The sequence below is a fragment of the Sapajus apella genome, unplaced genomic scaffold, assembly GCF_009761245.1.
Source record: "Sapajus apella isolate SASKATOON/1434 unplaced genomic scaffold, GSC_monkey_1.0 scaffold593, whole genome shotgun sequence".
Lineage (NCBI taxonomy): Eukaryota > Metazoa > Chordata > Mammalia > Primates > Cebidae > Sapajus > Sapajus apella.
Window position 1 is genome coordinate 1 of NW_022437519.1, and position 15,049 is coordinate 15,049.

Genomic DNA, 15,049 nt, shown 5'->3' on the forward strand with positions numbered 1-15,049 from the left:
TGCCCTGGACAAGCATCACTCCATTTCCCCTCCTCCCAGCCCTGAGAGCCACTTTACTACTCTCCACTTCTAAGAATTTGAATATTTTAGATTCCACATAACAATGAAATAATGCAGCATTTGTCTTTCTATGTCTGACTTATTCCATTTAAAATAATGTTCTCCAGGCCCATCCATGATATTGGAAATATTATAATTTCCTTTTTGTTAAAGGTCAAATCATATTCCACCGTATGTGTATACATTTCCGTTATACACCCATTTACCTATGGCAATTAACTTTAAAAAATTCTAGGCCATTGTGAATAATCTTGTAATAGACCTGTGTTTTTAACTTCCTGATTTTATTTCCTTTGAATATATAGCCAGAAGTGGGATCACCAGATTACATAATAGTTTCACTTTCAATTTCTAAAATAACCTTTACTACCACACCATTGAATAATTCCCTTTTCAGCAGCTTACTGTCAGCATTTCATTGTCTTTTGTCTGTGTGATAATATTCATGTTAAGCAACCTGAGGTGATATCTCACTGTGGTTTTGATTGGAATTCTTCTGAAGATCAGCAATGTTGATCACCTTTCTACGTCCTGCTGACTGTATGTCTTCCCTAGAATACACAAGTCTATGCACAAATTTTACCCTCTTAAAAATCAGTTTATTTGTATTTTTTGCTATTGTTTGGGTCCTTTATACATTTAGATAGAACCCCTCTTAGATATACAATTTCACATAATTTATTTTTCTGTGATTTTGGTGTCAAATCCATATAAATAATTTTCCAGATTAATTCCAGGATGCTTCTTTTTTTCTCTCTGAGTTTACAGTTTTACATATCATATTATTTTCAAGGCTTGAGTACATTCTTAGGTGACTTTTGTATATGATGTGAGATAAGATCTCATTTCCTTTCTGCATATGGATGCCCAGTTTTTACACCATTTGTCAAAAAGTCTATCCTTTCCTCATTGAGTGTTCTTGGAACACAAAATCTGGCAGAGACACGCAAAAGAGGAAAATTTTAGACCAATATTCCTGATGATAGACCTAAAAATCTTCAAGAACATACTGGCATATTGAATGTGCTAGCACATTAGAAAGTTAATACCTTATGATCATGTAGGTTTTACACCTTTCATGCAAGGTTAGCTCAACATACACAAATCAATAAAGGTGATTCATCACATAAGCAGAATAGAAACCAAAAATTATATGATTATCTCAACAGATCCTGAGAAACTTTTTATAAGATTCAACATTTTCCATGATAAAAACCCTCAGCAGACTAGACATCAAAGAAACGTACCTTAAAATGATAAGAGGCATGTATGACAAACCCACAGCTAACATCATATTGAATCAACAAAAGCTCAAATCATTCTCTTCATAATTGCAGCAAAACAGGAGTACCCACTCTCATCACTCCTATTTAACACAGTACTGGATGTGCTAGCCAGAGAAATCAGGCCAGAGAAAGAAACAAAAGACATTCACATAATTAAATAAGTATTCAAACTTCTCAATTTACCGTTGACAGGATTCTATGCATAGAAAACTCTATAGACGCTTCCAAAAGAATCCTAGAATTGATAACTTAAGTAATGTTTCAGGATATAGAATAAATATACAAAAATCAGTAGCTTTTTTACACACCAACAACATTCAGGGTGAGAACAAAATAAAGGACACAATCCCTCTTATAATATCTTAAAAAAAAACATACTTATGAAACAGTTAACAAAGGAGGTGAAAGATCTCTGCAAGAAGAACTACAAAACACTGTGGAAATAAATCAGAGAGGAAAAATAAATGGAAAAACAATTCCAGGCTCATGGATTGGAAGAAATAATACTGTAAAAATGGCAATATTTCCCTTCAAATTTTACATATTCAATGTTATTACTATCAATATACCAGTTTTATTCTTCAGAGAAATATTTTTAAAACTATTCTAAAATTTGTATGTAATCAAAAAAGAGCTAAACTAGCCAAAGTAATCCTAAGCCAAAAGAACAGTGACAGAAAGATCACACTGACTTTAAACTCTACTATAAAGCCACAAAAACAAAAGCTGTTTGGTACTGATACATGAACAAACACATAGATCAACGAAATAGAATAGAAAACTCAAAAATAAAGCTGCACACCTACAACTCTCTGTTTTTTGACAACTCTGAACAAACTTAACAAGCATTGGTTAAGGGCAACCTAGTCAATAAATGGTGCTGGTATAACTTGCTAGCCATAGGCAGAAGATGGAAACTTTACTCCCAACTATCACCCTATGAAAAAGAAAATCAACTAAAAATGGATTATATAAGCTAAGATTTCAAACTACAAAAAAATGTAGGAAGACAACCTAGGAATAGTCGTCTCTGCATTGGCCTTGAAAAAGAATTACTAGCTGTGGGATTTGTCTCTACATTACTACATCAGAGTGTTTTTCACATCATGTAAAAAATGTTGACCCTGTGAAATTCACTACTTTTTATATCATTTTATTGTCTTATATCTAAAATTTCTGAAGCTTAAGGGAAGCAAGAATTTTTCTCATGCACCAAAGCCTATGTCATAATTAACAAATGGAGGTTAAACTCCAACTCTTTGAATGGAGAAATAGCAACAAAATTTTGTGTAATTATACTCTTTCAGATAAACATCCTTCTTCTCTCATGAATTTTATTAGTTTATTAATGAGTATGTTTTTATAAATATTTATTTAATACTTTGGTTGAAATTTTCCAACTCTTTGGAAATTGGAAGCTTTTTCCAGTTGTCTCCTTCATCTTTTTGAAATATCTCATTTGTGTGTGTGTATGTGTGTGTGTGTGTGTGTGTGTTTGCCTTTTTTAAGTTTTTTAATAGTTATGTTGGGTAAAATATATTTATGTTACATAAATATATTGCATAGTGATAAAGTCTGAGTTTTTAAAGTAAGCTGAACAGATATAGTACCTTGGAACCACTAAGTGATTAGTGATCTCATTTTCCAAATTGTATGAGTCTCCCATGTCTATTTTTCAACTTTCTGTGTCTATGTCTACCCATTTTTTAGCTCCAACTTATATGTGAGAAAAAGCCATATTTGACTTTCTGTTTATGAGTTGTTAGGCTTAAGAAAATGACCTCCAGTTCCATCCATACTGCTGTCAAAGACATAATTTCCTGCTTTTTTATGAATAAATTATTTTTCATTGTGTGTAAATACCACATTCCTTTTATTCAATTATCCATTGCTAGACAGATTAACTCTGTATCTTTTTTCCAGTGTCAGCAAATGCCAAAGGGTGTCAGATTAAACACCGAATTTAGCAAATTCATTCATTGGCATTCTTCTCATCGTTACAATTTACAAAAGTTGATAGAATCACAAGAGAACTAAATTCATAAGTACATATTAAGTAAAATAAGCCAAAAAACCCTACATCCTGTATGATTACACTTTTATACAGCCTACAAAATAGAAACTAAAGTAACATGAAAAAGGTCAGTATGTGAATGGGGAAAAGGTGAGAGAAAAGAAGAGGGAGGAAGGTGTTGCAAGAGAACAAGATAAAATTTGGAGGACAATTGATTTGTTTTCTGTCTTAGTAATGGTGATGGTTACATCAGTGTTTTCTAAATTTTACATTTTGTGGGTTAATTATTATGATTTTGTTTTTTATTTGACAAGATTTATTTTTACAATCCCTCCACAACTTATTTGAACTTTCAGCTTTATCTTTTTTTAAATTATACTTTAAGTTCTGGGGTACATGTGCAGATCTTGCAGAATCGTTACATAGGTATACACATGCTATGGTGGTTTGCTGCCTCCATCCCCCCTTCACCTACGTTAGGTGTTTCTCCTACTGTTATCCCTCCCCAATCTCCCCATCCCCTGCTATCCCTCCACTAGCCCCCCAACCCCCAACAGACCCCAGTGTGTGATGTTCCCCTCCCTGTGCCCATGTGTTCTCATTGTTCAACACCCACTTATAAGTGAGAACATGCAGTGTTTGGTTTTCTGTTCTTGTGTCTGTTTGCTGAGAATGATGATTTTCAGATTCATCCATGTCCCTGCAAAGGACACGAACTCATACTTTTTTATGGCTGCATAGTATTCTTTAATACGAGGAACTGTTCTTACGTGCACAAAATGCAGATTGAAGCTTACAGAGATGAGAATTTCTCAACAATGGTTCCCAGGATGAGACTCCTGAGGAAGCTCAGGGGTTCCTGGTGAGTCTTCCCCAATCAGATCCAGGATAGAAACCTCGGTGAGATCCCCTGACTGGAACAGGCTTTAGGGATTCTAAGCACAGTTGATAGAGAGACTGAGCTGGAGTCAGCATCATATAGATTCCCACAGGTTTCACATCTGACCCTTCTCCTGACAGTAAAGTGTACAAGTCAGCACCAGCACTGATCTGGTGCTTCTTTTGCTCCCTATGGAATGTCTTTCCACTTACTTTTCTTCTCCCTCTTTCACGTGCTTCTCCTGCTCACTGCAATAAGAAAGATGGGTCTCTGTGGACTAAATTACAGGGCTCAAGCCCTTCTCTTGGAGCTCAGGTGTGTCTCAGGCTGTGGCTCCTACAGCCACCTTGGGGAGGCTAATGGGCCTTTCTTCTGTCGTGTTGCTCAGGACCCTCCACTGTAATGTGTGAAGACTCATCTGGGAATGCAGCTGGCTAGGCAAAACTGAAAGGGATAAGCTTGTTTGGTCAACATGAGATACAGAGGTGGAATTGACCCTGTGCTGTACAAACTTTCAGAGTCACTTTATTAAATGATAGTGTTAGAAACAACTTGAGAAAGTTGTCAGAATCAAAATTGGGTCACTTGAGTTAAAACCCTGCTGAATGAAGCTGGGGAAGGCCATAACAAATGTTCTCATGCTCATTCCTGATAACAAGAACTATCATAAATAGACTCTGGAGAACCACAACCTTCCACAAAGGTCACCACAACCTTAAAAGAATTACTTCTATGAGGAATCTGCCCAGCAACTCTCTGTTTAAGACTGGACCTATGCCACCCTTATTGATTCTTCTAGTCCAGAATAATTGTCTCAAAAAAGTGTATGTAACCCTCTTCATTTTATCTTTAATCCTTTCTATTCCTTTGCCTGCCTGAGTGAACCCATATTCCCATTGCAATGCCCATCTTCAAATAAATTATCATTTTACTTTAGAGTCTCTTTTTGTCTGTTATTCAGATTTGACAAAGTGCAGATGGACACATCACTTTTCTGTGAGATTTCGGGGATGATGATTTTGGGGCATGGCCAGGGAAGTACAATATCCATAAGACTGGTCATCAGTCAGTGCAGGCTGGAAGTCTCAGAGAGAGGTGAAGCTGCTGGATCACTCTAGAACTTCACCTTCTCTAGTTCTGCTCTGATGGAATTGGGCACACCCTTGTAATCAATGACAATCTACCTAACTTAGAGTCAATTGACAGTTTTAATTCTAAATTTGCAACACCACCTAGATTAGTGTTTGAATAACTGTAAAGTATACCCTAACCAAGTATATGGTAAAGCAGATTATGACCCATGGAGAATCTTTTACATGACATCTAAAATTCTTACATTTTTTTTACATAAAACCGATCATTTGACAATCAGGCTGTTATGACCTGCTAATGAATTGTAGAAGTTACATATATATTTTAGGTATTCACAGTTTTTCAGATGCATAGTGTGCAACTATATTCTCCCACTCTGTAAGTTTGAATTTTTTTCCTTGCTTTGCAAAATGTTTATATTTTGATGTAGTTCCAGTTGCTCAGTTCTCCTTTTGTTGTCTGTGCTTTTAATGTTAAATCTAGGAAATCATTTTTAACCTTTTCGTGGGAGAGAATTTTACAATTGCAGGCTGTATATTTAACTGTTTATCCCACTTAGAGTTGACTTTTTGTGCTTATTCTCAACTAAAATGTTTAATTCTTTGCATGTGAAAATCCATTTTGTCTTCATACCCTCTTAGGGAGAGAGTATGATTTAGCCATTGCATGGAAAATGTTGAAAATCAGTTTACCATCAATATGTGGGTCTATTTCTGATCTCTCTGTATGTATTTATGCCGATAGCATCCTGTTTTGATTATTTTTGTAAGTAATTTTCAAGTCTGAGAGTAAAATGCTTCCAAGTTTCTTCTTGTCTTGTTACAGATATTAGATCAAAATGTTATAACACTTCACCATTGTGATAATAGCTATGGCTAATCATAATGGCTTTTATTATGTACAGGTTATTTTCTTGTATTGCTGCTTTGTTTCAAGATTTTTTTTTCTTTTTCATTTATTTATTTTATTGCATTTTAGGTTTGGGGGTACATGTGAAGAACATACAAGATTGTTGCATAGGCACATATGAGGCAGCGTGATTTGCTGCCTTCCTCCCCATCACCTACATCTGGCATCTCTCCCCTTGCTATGTCTCCCCAACTCCCCACCCCCTACCGTCCCTCCCCTATTTTCCCCCAACAGACTCCAGTGTGTAGTGCTCCCCTCCCTGTGTCCATGTGTTCTTATTGTTCAACACCCGCCTATGAGTGAGAACATGTGGTGTTTGATCTTCTGCTCTTCTGTCAGTTTGCTGAGAATGATAGTTTCAAGTTTTATCTTGAAACTTTGAATTTTTTTAATGTTATGTTCTGTCTGGTGCGATGTTAATGGGGCCTTTTTCACCTTATCTTAATTTGGCATAACAAATTTATTGTTTTAAGGATTTTGAATCATCTGTGCAACTCAAAAATAAATTTGAGATGGTCGTGGTGTACAATCCTTGTAAAGTCCTGTAGTTGACTGTTATTTGTAGTATGTGTGTGTGGGGCGGGGGGTCATTAATATCTACTAGGAACATTGGTTGGTAGTTTCCTTTTTTTGGGACCTTGTCTATTACTGAAATATGATAATTTTAACCTTATGTAAAGACTGGCAGTTCGGTACCTTACCAATTTTTGAAAAAGTGAGAGAATGACTGGTATTACTTCTTTAAATGTTGGGTCATCTAACATATGACCTACCATGGAGAATATTTAGTCTGTGCTTGGGAAACATGCATATTACACTGCTCTTAGTTTCAAAGTTCTGCAGATTTCTGTTAGATCAGTTTGTTCAATAGTACTGTTCAAGTCCACTGGCTTCTTAAGAAATTTCTTTTTTTTTTTTTTTTGAGATGGAGTCTCATGATGTTCTGGCTGGAGTGCAGTGGTGCAGTCTCAGCACACTGCAACCTCCATGTTCCAGGTTCAAGTGATTCTCCTACCTCAGCCTCCTGAGTAGCTTTCTGGATGTTCTATACAGTATTGAAAGTGAAATGTTAAATTCTCCTCCTAATTTTTATTGTTTTCTATTTTTCTCTCTATTTCTCTTAAAGTTTGCTTAATGCAGTTTTATTTCTATTTGTACAAATACGTAAAAAGTAAATAATAATTGCTAAGTAATTTTAATGGCAGAATCACATAATAAGAAATTATATTTTCCCAGATGTTGTCATTGGCACTAAGCTCCTCCAGGAGTCTCACATCTAAACTGAGCACTGCTCTGTCCTCTGGTGTCCCAACCAGAGCTTGCAATAGAGGAGGAGACATGCAAATAGGGTTCTCCCTCTGCTGATGAAAACCAGCCCAGCCCTCGTCCTGCCTCTATAGGAGAAGAGCCCCAGTTCAGAGCTACCAGGAGTTTCCATTTAGTGTTCCGCTCTCTGAATGCTGAGGATTCACTTTGAAAGGTGATTCATGGAGAACTAGAGATACTGAGTGTGGGTGGATACGAGTGAGAGAAACAGTGGATATGTGTGGCAGTTTCTGACCAGGATGTCTCTGTATTTGCAGGTGTCCAGTGTGAGGTGCCTCTTGAGGAGCCTGGAGGAGGCTTAGTAAAGCCCAGGGGTCCCAGAGACTCTGCTGTGCAGCCTCTAGATTACTTTTAGTAGCTACTGCATGAGGTGGGTCCTCCAGGCTTCAGGGGAGGGACTGGAGTGGGTCTCAGCAGTAGACGGAGTAGCACAAGCTCTCCGAACTCTGAAGGGTTGATTCACCATCTCCAGAGACAAAGTCAAGAAATCACTGTATCTGCAAAATGAATAGCCTGAGAGCCGACGACAGGGCCATGTATTACTCTGGTGGTACTGTGTGCATCCTTGGCTGTAGGGACATGCAGAGCTGATGTATTGGTGTGTTCAGAGTCACCTGTTTGGGGGACACCAATTTTGGAATTTGCAGTATCCTTGAATCCAGTGTGTTCATAGTGGCACTGGATCTGTGTGTGCAGTGGTAAAGGGTCCAGGATACATGCAGCTGATGCCATGTCTTGTGAGGACAACAACAACAACAACATACTCCTGTTAATACACATTTTAAAAAAAAATACATACCAAAATTAGCTGGGTATGGTGACACATGCCTGTAATCCCAACTACTCAGGAGGCTGAGGCAGGAGAATCACTTGAACCAGGGTGGCAGGAGGTTGCAGTGAGTCGAAATCATACCACTGCACTCTAGCCTGGGTGACAGTGAGAATTCATCTAAAAAAAAAAAAAAAAAAAAAAGAAAAGAGTTCCTCGTCTATAGATAACCATTACTTAGTGGCTTCCTGAAATGCTGGTTGTAGTAACAATGTACTGGGCCTGGGAGCAGGCTCCCTGCCTCCTGCAGGTCCTTGATAGTTGAGGCCTCAGGAACCATTTCTAATTTGGAATGCATTTGTTTCAGCAGATATTGTATTGCATTGTTCAATTCATCCTTCAAGTCAGTAGGTGGTCCTTACAGATTTGAGCTGACTGTGGCAGAAGCACATGTGTACGTGATTGATAATCTGTGCACGGGGAGATGCTCTCCATTGCCTCAGGCAGTGGGCTGGTCTATGAAATGCACAGTGACCTGAGTTCTCTGCTCAGCCCCTTAGAGGGGGGTGAAGCTGGGCAGAGGTCAACCACGAAGCCTGACAAGCAAAAGCACCAGCCTTGATGGGAATGGCCAGGTGAGAAACATATACTCTGTATGATTTATTTTGTTATTAATGGCTTTGGTGTGGTGGCTTTTTCAAATTCCAGTGGTACTAGTAACATATTGGCCATGTGAGTTGCCTCATGGTCTTTTGTGGAGCTGGAATCACAGAAGTATTGAAAGCTAATCTCATTTTTGAGTGCTGTATGCTGGTGGTAGTGACTTTGTATTAGGTCATGCAGTTTGAACATCAGGCCAGTAGGTGGTACTTGTAGGTGAGAGCTGCCTCTGGTGGCAGCTGAAGAGTTTATGCTTTAACAGTACTTAACGTGGGAATATTTGTTATGTTCTAGATCTTAGAGAAGAAATTTGTTGTTATTTCTCATTCAGTATAATACTACCTGAAAGCCTTTTGAGTGGAACTTTTATTATGTTGTGATGTGTTCTTTCTATACTCATTTTTAAAGATTTTTGTTCATGAAAGGGTGTTTTCATCAAATGCTTTTTAGCATCAATTTAAACAAATTCTATGTGAATTAAACATACAAATGTAAAACCTAAAACTATAAAAATTCTGGATAATAACCTAGGAAATACAATTTAGGACATAAGAACTGGCAAAGACTTTATGATGAAAATGCTAGAGCAATTGGAACAAAATCGAAAATGGAAAAATGGGACCTAAGTAAACTGAAGAACTTCTGCATAGCGAAAGATACTATTAACAGAGTAAACAGGCAACCTATGAATGGGAAAAAAAATTTCGACCTATGCATTTGACAGATGTCTAATATTGAGGATCTACATGAAACTTAAACATACAAGAAGAAAAAGTGGCTAAAGGACATAAAAAGACACTTGTAAAAAAGACCTACATGTGGCCAACAAACATAAGAAAAAAATGCTGAATATCGCTATCATTACAGAAATACATAGCAAAACCTCAGTGAAGTACCATCTCACACCAGTCAGAATGGCTAATCTTAAGTAATAACAAATGCTGTTAAGGTTGTAGAGAAAAGGAACACTTATACACTTTTGGAGGGAATATAAATTAGTGTAACCATTGTGGAAAGCAGTGTGGTGATCTCAACCAAAAACAGAAGTTTAATTCAACCCAACAATCCCCAAACTGAACATAAAATTAAAGAAATATAAACATGGGGGACTCCATGTTTGGGTCCCCTTCCACAAACACTCCCTTCATGGAAGCCGTCTTTCTTTCTCCTGGATTTTCCCTCTGGGGTTCCCTTCCACACTCTCTCGTGGAAGCCTGTCTTCTCCTAAACTTCATCTCTCTCTATTCCCTTCCATTCAGTATGGAAGCTGCTTTCCTCTACTGGATTCCATCTTTCTGGATTCTCTCACTCAGTGTGAGAGTTAGCTGTTCCTTTCTCTCTCCTTCTGTTTCTCTCTCTTTAAAAAAAACACTTTTTACAAAAAAAAAAAAAAAAAGAAATGCAAACATGTGGGTACATTTTAGTCCTCTTCACAATAGCATAGACATGGAATTTACCTACTTTCCCATCACTGGCAGAATGGGTAAAGAAAAATATGATACATATAACCATGGAATACTATGCAGCTAAAAAAAGAATGAAATTCTGTCCTTTGTAGGAATATGATGGAACTGGAGTTCATTACTCTTAGCAAACTAATGCAGGAACAGAAACTAAGATACTGTATGTTCTCACTTATTTTTAGGCGATAGATAATGAGAAATACTCTATCAGGGCCTGAGTCTTCCTTATTCAAAAAATCATTCTAAAGTAAGTGTTCAAGAAGTTGCTGATATGCCTTTAAATACCCTATTTTATCTGAACTACTTATGTCACTCAACAAAGCAATAAGAACTACATTTAAAAGTGGCATTCTAGGATAATAGGTATCTTAATAATGAGAATATGAAAGATATGGATGTTTTTATTAATTCAATGGGTACATACCTGTGGGAGACACTATATTCCTATGAATAGGATATTCAGAATACACACACCTAAGTAATGTTTTCTCTGCTGTGTCTGTTACTTGGCAGTGGTGGATTCAAGAGTGTGGCAGGTGCACAGACCAAATGGATCAGAAATCAATATCTAAAGATGACTATCTATAGATATGAACTAAAAGTATGTAAATACTTCAGATAATTCTATTTAATGGAGTTGAAATAAAACCCAAACTTATTCAAAACACAAATTAATTACTTGGTAATTATTTTGGTAGCTATGAGTGTATCAATAAACTCAAATTCCTTTTCTTAGTGGGAGGGAAAACTCAGCACCAACCACACATCACAGGGCAAATCTGTAAACCAAGAATTTTTCTATTGTAGGGCCTGAAAGCTCACTATTGTCAGGCAGGTGCTCCCACTCTTGGGAGCACGCAGCAGATCTCAGAGGTGTCCATGGGGCCTGCTGGACACTTACATGGGATAATTAGTAGCCACTTATTCAGAGTTAGCAGTGAGCTCTGACTGTTCTAATGTGACCAGGATGGAGTCAAGGTCCCTGCACAATATCAGAGACAGTGATTGTCCCAGAAACAACCTAGATAATTCCTATGTCAAAAAAATGTGGGTTCACTGTGAGGAGCACATTCTGGGGGGTGGAGCTTGTTCTTCATTAGGAAGAGTTGTGTCCACAGAAAGCTTAGTAATGAGGCAAAGGGTGCATTTCCTCAAGCAGAATTAGGGCTTGGTCCCTTAGCAACCTGCTCTTATATGGCTGATGTGGCATCTGTGTTCTCTTTCTCATCCTAGATTAGGCTTTGAGCTGTGAAATACTGCTGAGACCAGCTCGGTCATGGAGACCCCAACCCAAGTGGTGCCAAAGAAATTAAGAGACAGACACAAAGATAGAGTACAAAAGTGGGATCAGAGTGGGACGCCAGGGGACTGACAGCATTTCCCAGCTAAAAGCCCAGAGCAGACTCTGACCCATGTATTTATTCTTTGTGAACAAGTGATTATTTTTAGTAAGCAGGTGCTCAATGTTTTCTTCATAGAATAAAGACAGACTAAGCAGGTAGATAGTGCCTGTTCACTACTAAAATAGAAATAAACAAGGAAACACTCTTTGTGAGTATTGATTCATAGATGTTTACTTTATACTCTGGAGAAGATATAGTGCTACATGATTCATTTGTTTCTTAAATTGCCACAGCTCTTTTAGATTCGGTGAGCTCTTTTCATTGGGATTCTGTATCCTTACAGCATACCTCATCCCTTTTTTTTTTTTTTTGGGAACACATCCCTATTTCCTAGTATTACAAGAAATTATAATCTCATTTTTTCTGTTACCCTTTTGATACATAAATTCAGTTATTTATTCCAAGGATGACTGGCTCCTGGTGTGAAATAATAACGTTAAAATACAAAAGTGTGATCTTAGGTGTGTGTATTGTTAATGTGGTATCAGCGTTTCTAAGATCTCTAAACCTACAGGCCTAGAACATGTGCACGTATATATTAACTCATGTTTACAGGCACATCTAAACTATCTACTTAATATTCTGTTTCTTTATTACATCAAACTTTAGAAAACATTGCTACTCTGTTCTACTATAATACCACGTGGATGTTTCTAGCCTTCCTCCCTTGCCTGTCCATAACCACCTACTGCAAAGTGAAGAACTCTCTCCTGCTATATGCCATTCATTTAATTCTTTATAGGATTTATATATGCATAGTGCTCTCAGAATATTGTTAAATTGTGCCCCTTTTAGAAGCATGTTTACTAGGATACAGTGCTTAAGTGCAGTTTGTTTGTATTTTACATTTGCAGAATCCCACCATTCCCAAAGTTATTTTGGTGAGAGACTTTATGTGCTACCATCTTCGGTGAGATAATCATAAATATGCTGTACAACTTTTATTTGACAGTCTGTAAGAGACAAAACTGTAGATCATGTAAATATATGAGGATTTTCTACAAATATGTAGGGACGGTATGAATTAGGAGAGGCAGGCACTGTCTACCAACACTGAAACTTTCTTTATGATATGTAAGTAGTGGTGGACACATTACACAATTTGGCAGATGTCATAATTTCATAATGCAAAGTGTGAAAATATATACAACTTACAAAATTATTTAGCATATCATGAACCCCAGGATAAAATGCAGACTCTATTTAAATATCTAGGCCAACCATGGTGGCTCATGCCTGTAATCTGAACTCTTTGAGAGGCTGAAGTAGGAGGAACACCTGAGACCAGGAGTTTGAGACCAGCCTGGCCAACACAGTGAAAGCCCATCTCTACTAAAAATATGTCAGGGTTTGACCCACGGACCCTGAACCAAAAACGGATGAGTAAATTCACTCAAAGACAGATTTCCAGTGAAAGAGTGGGCTGATGTGTCTGGGCCATTAACCTGAAGGAGTTAACGGACAATGGTCCTGGCTCACTGACCTTGCAGTCTTTTATTTAATATAGATCAAAGGTCGAGGGTCTTTGGATAACACCATTAGAGGGTAATTAACTTTTGCAGACCCACCAAGTAGGAGGTAGGCAAGCATAGATGGGCAAAGGTTGGTCAAATTAACTCTGAATAGCCAGTCCCAGGAGTCCTTTGATCCTTCCCTCCCTGGAATTCAGAGACAGAGATGAGAAGACTCCTGCTGAGCTCCACACCTCCATACACACCTGTCCACAGTGAGAAAGACATGGAAAGGAGGCGCCACCACTGCTAATGTAGAACAGCTTATCCCCTGTCCCTGCAGTTCCTGATGAAAAATCCACCCCACACTTTGCCCTCCCTCAGTGTCCATACCATGGGATTGGGGTTGATTTGGGCTTCCCTTCTCATCACTCTCAATATTCAGGTTCCCTGTGGTTTAGGCTCACTTGTGGCTTCCCCAAATGAAGCTGTTCTCAGTCTGTTCCCTCTGAGTTTGCAGAAGTCCTGTATGAAGTTCTCTGGTGAAGTCGGGGGGAGAAATGCTACAGCCCAGGAGTTCTCAGATTTTTCTACAAAGCCTGTGGATTCACGTTGATGTAAAACAGCATAAGCTTGACCCAGCAGGCTTTACGACAGGGGTTAGTGTGGGTGATAACATGAGTGATTCAAGTGGAAGTTCTCCCTGGTATCCTCCTTGCATACAAAGAAGATAACAGTCCCTCAGCACACTCTTTCCAGAAGATTTTCCCTCAAGATGACCAACCTGAGAGCCTAAGAGAACAACTTGTATTACTGTGAGCATCACCATTAAGGGATGAATGTGTGAGCCCAGACACACATCTCCAGGCAGGGAGGCTGGAGGGAATTGCATTGTAAATGCTGCTCAGAACCACCAGGGGGTGCTCTGGATATCAAGGGTAGCTCAGTACAGCAGGGGCTCTCACTACACCAGGGGACATTCAGCACACCAGGGAGCACTCAAGACCTCCTGGAGGCACTTAGAACCACCAGGGATACTGAGGATATCATGGGAGCTCAGGACGCCAGGGGACACTCAGGACATGACTGGGCACTCAGGACAGGAGGAGGTGCACAGGACAACATAGAGCACTAAGAATCACCAGGAGGCACTCACTACCAGCAGGGGAAATTCAGAAAACAAGGGGTGTTCAGGAAACCTTGGGACATTCAGAACAGCAGGAGCGCTCAGAATACAGGGGGTACTTAGATCATCAGGGGGTGCTCAGGACACCACAGGGCACTCAGAATACAAGGGGTGCTTAGATCACCAGGGGTCGCTCAGGATACCAGAGGGTGCCTGGGACACAAGGGGGTGCTCAGGATACCAGGGGGCGCTAAGGACACCAGGGGGTGCTCAGAACCATCAGGGGCTACTCAGGACACCAGGGTGCTCTCAGAACCACCAAGGGATGCTCAGGACAGCAGGGGATGCTCAGGACACCCAGACTCCCTTAGGAGGCAGCTCCACATTTCAAGGACTGGTTTTATCTATTTTATCTATTTTAGTTGACTCATGGTGACCTACTCCTGCTCCTCAGACTATTTCTCCACCTTCCTTTCTTCTGTCAAAGCATTTGATTTGCCCCAGTCTGTATGCAAGGAAGCAGCAAGTGCCTTTCCTTTATCTCTTCTATGTCTGCAGAATCAGCTCACTTCTGATGGTCACTGCAACCAATCGTGTTTACAAAGGTAAC

At 38.9% G+C, this 15,049-nt stretch overlaps 1 long non-coding RNA gene across 1 annotated transcript in view; it reads left to right on the top strand.

Moving 5' to 3' along the window:
- Positions 1 to 4,015: 4,015 nt before the first annotated feature.
- The window catches only part of LOC116546102, a 24,495-nt gene continuing 13,461 nt past the window's right edge, over positions 4,016 to 15,049 (top strand). The window contains exon 1 of the long non-coding RNA XR_004266591.1: positions 4,016 to 6,037. This is a non-coding gene — a long non-coding RNA (uncharacterized LOC116546102). The remainder of the gene's footprint in view (positions 6,038 to 15,049) is intronic.